This window comes from Vulpes lagopus, chromosome 2 (genome assembly GCF_018345385.1).
Source record: "Vulpes lagopus strain Blue_001 chromosome 2, ASM1834538v1, whole genome shotgun sequence".
In the NCBI taxonomy this organism is placed as follows: domain Eukaryota; kingdom Metazoa; phylum Chordata; class Mammalia; order Carnivora; family Canidae; genus Vulpes; species Vulpes lagopus.
In genome coordinates, this window is record NC_054825.1 from 49,764,016 (window position 1) to 49,769,539 (window position 5,524).

Here is a 5,524-nt window from a genome sequence, read left to right on the forward strand (position 1 = left end):
ATAATTTCTAGTATATTAAGCACTTAATATGTTGTGTCATTTGAAATCACATATTAAATTCAGCAAAGTACATTTTAATGAGAGTTAAGTGGTGTGAAAATATTAATACAATGTGATGGTTCATCTTGGTGCTTATATTTTATAGGTCTGTTCCTGATGCACAAATGCCTCGCTCACCAGGTAAGGGAAGCATTTAACTCTTGAGGCTAGAATGGGTCTGGCGAGACAATATTCCTACCTTTTGCCATGTAGCATTTTACAGTAGGATTTCCCATTGGGCCTCACGACCCTATAGAGTGAGTAGGGAAATCATCACTTCTATCTTAGAAAGGGGGAAACTGAGGCTCACTGCTGGCCCTCGTACATAGGGTTTTTCCTGGCTCAAAGCCATTGCAGGTTTTCACGGTACCACAGCTGCTGTCAGCGTGACCTGAAGGGTGAGCACTATCTGGACTCCAGGGAGGAGGGTGAGCATCCGGAGGATGTGTCACTTCTCCCACCTGCAACCCCACGTAGAAAAACCAGACAGAACCAGGAATTTGGCAGACTCTGGACTTGGAGATTGCTTTTGCACCCTCTTTCAGAGTGTCCCTTCCATACCCTCAACCTAAGCCTCCTGGGAATACCAGAGAAGAGAGTCTTGAACTAAATCACAGTGAACCCTTCAGATAGCAAGAGCTCAGAATAAGGAGGCTTCAAAGGCAGGACTTAAGGCGAGAGAGACAGAGAGAGAGAGAGAGAGAGAGAGAGAGAGGGATATGTTAGGGAGAGCCTCCCAAGAGCCCTCAAATGGGACTCCTTTATCCCATCGAGGTGCAAAGTTGGCCCTTGGAGCCAGAGAGATCCCAGAGCAGACTTCAGTGTCCTGTACTAGCTGTGTCACTTTCCTCGCCAGGCAGGGCTAGGTTTTCCCCATCAGCCAAAGAGGAACAACATTCTCTTGTGCTTTATCTCTGAGACATGCAAATGAAACAGAACGTCAGAAGAAAGGGCAAGGATTCACACTAAGCTGAGTGAACAGGAGTGAGTGAGTCTAAGCACGCTGCCCCTTACTAATGACATAGCTGCAAGCAGACCCAAAGCACTGAAGGCCTCTGGGCGACAACAGTCCTCTGATAGCTAAGAAAAGGAGGGGTGGGGGAGAAAAGGAAGAAAAGGAAGAAAAGGAAGCTACTACAACAAAAACTTGATCCAAAAATGTTATCATAGTGAAGAAACAGTCCCTGCAGGAGCTTTTAAAAGAGGACCCATTTTCACTTTTTAAGAAGCCTTATTCATCCCGAAATTAGTTAATTAGTTAATTAATAGTTGCTAAATTGAGACAACCAAAGAAGAGTAAGGAAGTGGTTATACATTATTTTTTTTAAGATTTATTTATTTTAGAATGAGAGAGAGAGAGCGCAAGCCAGAGGGGCAGAGGGAGAGGGAATCTCCAGTGGACCCCACGACCCCGAGATCAGGACCCCAGCTGAAACCAAGAGTCAGACGCTTAGCAGACTGAGCCGCCCAGGCGCCCTTACATTGCGGGTTTGTATACCTACCGTGAACTTCCCGCAGGCCCAGGGCCTATTTTAAACACTTCACAGGAAGCAGCTCATCAAAGGTGCTCAGGCCATTCCCAGCAATCCTGCAGTTACCGTTCAAAGAGCCGTGCCGGGCACCCAGCAGAGTCACCACCGTCCGACAGGTGGGGGGGAAATAGCCAGATATTCACAAAGCTCCAGGCACAAAAAAAGAGATCGGCGGGAGAGTGAACAGTGTGACCTGGGCTGGGATCCCCAACCCCCTCCGAATGCAAGCTGGGGAAGGGGCAGGATTACGGGGCATCCCTGAGGTCAGGCATCTGGGATGGATTAGAACTGCTCTAACCACAGCAGGGGCCAAGCCAGAAGAGCAGGGGCTCCAAGCACACGGGGATTAGGAGGCTTGGAAGGAGAGACTCCCTCGGCCACAGCTGACCCCGCCTCTTCCCCAGGCCACCCTCTGCGCGCCGCACACAGCAGACCTTCTTTACCTGCCCCTCCCCCACCCTGGCTTTCTTTACTGGGAGGCAAAGGAGGAAACAGGGAAAACTCATTTACACTGGAGCGATTGGGTGGGAGAGTGCTTCAAAAGAGATCTTATGAGGTTTAAGTCGGAGCAGGCGCTGCTCAAAGGGCGGGCTCTCCCCCACACCCAGATTCCCTGCAGTCCTGCTCTGTGTCTGGGGCCGTGGGTGCTTCTGGGCCAGGCCTCTGAACCCGGTTCTGGGGAACACCTGCACGCCGGTGCCGTTCATCCAGGGCTCCCAGCACAAAGGAGGCCATGGCTGCTTCTCCACATCCCTGCTTCGTTCTCCCTGGGGGGGGGGGGGGGGGGTGATACCAATCCCTGGCCCCTCTTAATGTGACTTATGGAAACACTCAATGCTCCCAGGCTTTAGCGGAAACACTATAATGTTAGAGAATCCTGAGATCTGATGTCTTCACGGACATGGTTTCAATATGAAACAGCCCATTTCTTCATTTACCAAAATGTAATGAAATTGGCTCTGATTGCTCCCACTCGGAGTGGTGGGGAGCTTCACCTCAGACAGGACTGGGGGAACCACTCTGCATCTCCTGAGGTTCTGCAGCCCAGGACATTCAGGGAAGATTGTGAGGACTCAGGCCACCTCAGGTCTCGGAGTGGAGGGAAGACAAGGGCTCTGTCAGCCAGCGGCAGGCGGGCCTCCATGGCAGCTCTGAGATGGCCAACCAGTGGGTCCTCTCCGGTACCCACAGACTCCTCCTTGCCTTTAGTGTGTCTGTCCCTTTGGGGTCTCTGGGGGCATCCATCCATCTCATCTCATGTCACATCCAATTCACCACCTCCCTGCTCATCCTCACTCTCCTCCCCCTTCCTCCACGCTGGGTCTTCAGGGTTCAGGGGCAAGTTTTGCATAGTTCAGCAGGTTGCAGACCCTAGGGCCACAAAGCCCCTTTGGACTGTTCTTGGGATCTTCCATGCCCCCAAGGACGACCAGAATTCTCCACCCTTCTAAAATAAAAAACAGGAGCACTTGGGTGGCTCAGTTGGTTGGGCAGCTGCCTTCACCTGGGGTCATCATCCTGGGGTCCTGGGATTGAGCCCTGTATCGGGCTCCCTGCTCAGCAGGAAGTCTGTTTCTCCCTCTCCTTGCTTTCTTGGTCTCTCTCAGATAAATAATCTTAACAAAATAAAATGGAAAACAAAAAGTTGAATTTTTATATCTTGCTAATTATAGTCTCAAAAAAAGTCCTTCAGTTACCCAGTTACCAAAAAAAAAAAAAAAAAAAAATCGCAGGATGTCAAAGCTGAGAGAGATGTTAAAGATCACATCTAGGGCAGTTTCATCACTTTGCAGAAGATAAAACAGGACCAGAGAGGTCCGGGGAGCTGGGCAAGGTCACAAAGACAGACGCAGGAAGGAATGGAAGCTAGAACTCAGATATCCCTCCTCTCTGCCACCACTGCTCAGTAAGAAAAACAGACAAAAACAACAACAACAAAAAAAACCCTACCCCTGGCTCAAAATAACACATGCCCGTGTAGCCGGAAATGGCGAACAACCAGGTCCATCTCCTGCTGGTTTTTGCAATAAGGCAGTTATGAGCTCATGAGATGTACCTGTCACCGTGACACGTGGGCCCATCGACTGTGACGAAAAGGCTCTTCTTCTAAATAAATGAATAAAAAACGTGGATGCTAATTGAAGATTAGCATCATCTCCCATCAATGCTAATACGCTTTTTGGTTATTTGCAATTCCCTTTTGTAAATCCAAGGGAAACGTCATTGCCCAAATTAGCTCTTTCTCGCTCAATAAAGGCCATATTAGCATTCCGAGGTTTGCATTTGCTTACTGCTTATTTAGAGAGAGGTCAGGTGGGAAGTTGGGCAGCCTGCACCTGATTTCCATTTCACTGAAGACAGGTGCGGGGGAGGGGCTCCAAAGTCCTCAAAGGGGGTGCTCCCTGGCTGGGGCTGGAGTCAGGCTCACCCGTGCTGAGCTAGAGCAGGGCCCGGGCGCACCAGCCACCTCCACAGCGGCCTCACCTGCCTCAAGGGCTTTGCCCAGGTCGGCAAAACTGACTCAGGTGGCTCCAGGCCATCCCCTGCCTGGTGCTGCCCGCCCTGTCCTCTCAGGGCTGCGTGCAGATCAGGTGACAGCTCCACTGTCCCCTCCTGTCCTGCCCACCTCCAACCCCCAGTCTCTGTGCCCCGGGTTCTTCCTTTCCAGCCCATCTCAGCAGCTCGTCTTTGCTTCAGGCCTGGCTCGCCTGCTGGAACCCAAGCGCCCTGGCCACGGTGACCCCGACCTCCCCAGCTTCGCCCTGCGGACCCGGCGCTGACGTCACAGGCGCTTGGCATCTGGCCGAGGCCCGAAGGCAGGAAGGAAGTCTGAGCTGATAAGGCCTCGGGCGCCTTGTCTGGGGTAGGGACAGGGAGGCGGCAGCCCGGCCCGGCCCCAAAGCCTTCCTTTCTCCAGTTCCACGGTGAAGAGGGAAGCAGGCTCGCCTGCAAGACCCCAACTTCTTTTCACAGCTGGCGGGATAGTGTTGGCCTTGACTCACCCACCGGAGCTTGCTTTCTAACCTGCGAATTAAGGAGGAGGGCGGGGCGGGTTAGGAGCCCGGCCACCCGCACAGGCGCATCCCGGCGGCGGCGGGGAGCACCGCGCATGCGCGTCCGCGGAGGAGCCCCGCGCGCGACCCCGGGGGGAGGGGCCCAGCCGGCAGGTGCGGAGCGAGCGCGCGGGCTGCGCGCACCACGTGACCGACCTCGGGAGCGCGCAGGGGTCGGGCGGGCCGAGGGCCAATTTCCCATGGTCCCTTCATTTGCATACACGACGTTGGCCGGTTGGGGAAGCCATTAGGATTAATCCGGCCGCAATCACAGAAATGCATGACCCTGTGCACGACATACAAGAGGTCATAACTAGGCATGGACAGTTGGGAATTTTGAAAAGCGCGCAGCAGAGTCGCCATAAGCATAAAAGTCTCGGCATATTAGAGTTTATATAGTCCCGGGAAAGCCTGCAGTTCGTGCTCGCTTCGGCAGCACATATACTAAAATTGGAACGATACAGAGAAGATTAGCATGGCCCCTGCGCAAGGATGACACGCAAATTCGTGAAGCGTTCCATATTTTGGTGCCGGCCCCTTTCCTTGCAAACACCTCCCACCTGCAAGGATTGATCTTTCCTTTCGCACAAAGGAAACTGTAGTCGCGGGAGACAGACTAAGAGGAGGTGGGGCCGAGTCCGGTGCCCTCTCGGCCCTGCACAAACGCCAGGCCCCAGGCCTAGATCTCCGCCCTGTGGCCCCTGCTCCCCTGCACCACCCCGAGTCCCGCGGTGCCTGACACCCTTTAGGACGTGGCTCTGCCGAAGTGGACCCGCTTCAGGTCCCAACTTAGCAGGACCCTAGTGCTACGATAGACCCAAGGGGACTGCAGCAGGAACGAGCACCAGGACTCCCTCCTCATGCTGCCTCTGAGCCTTAAAATAAATAAATAAATAAATA

General features: G+C 53.1%; 1 non-coding gene across 1 annotated transcript; it reads left to right on the forward strand.

The window, feature by feature from the left end:
• Positions 1-5,044: 5,044 nt before the first annotated feature.
• LOC121485883 lies at positions 5,045-5,151 on the forward strand. The gene has a single exon (XR_005986389.1). It is a non-coding gene; the product is annotated as a U6 spliceosomal RNA (small nuclear RNA).
• The last annotated feature ends 373 nt before the right edge of the window (positions 5,152-5,524 follow it).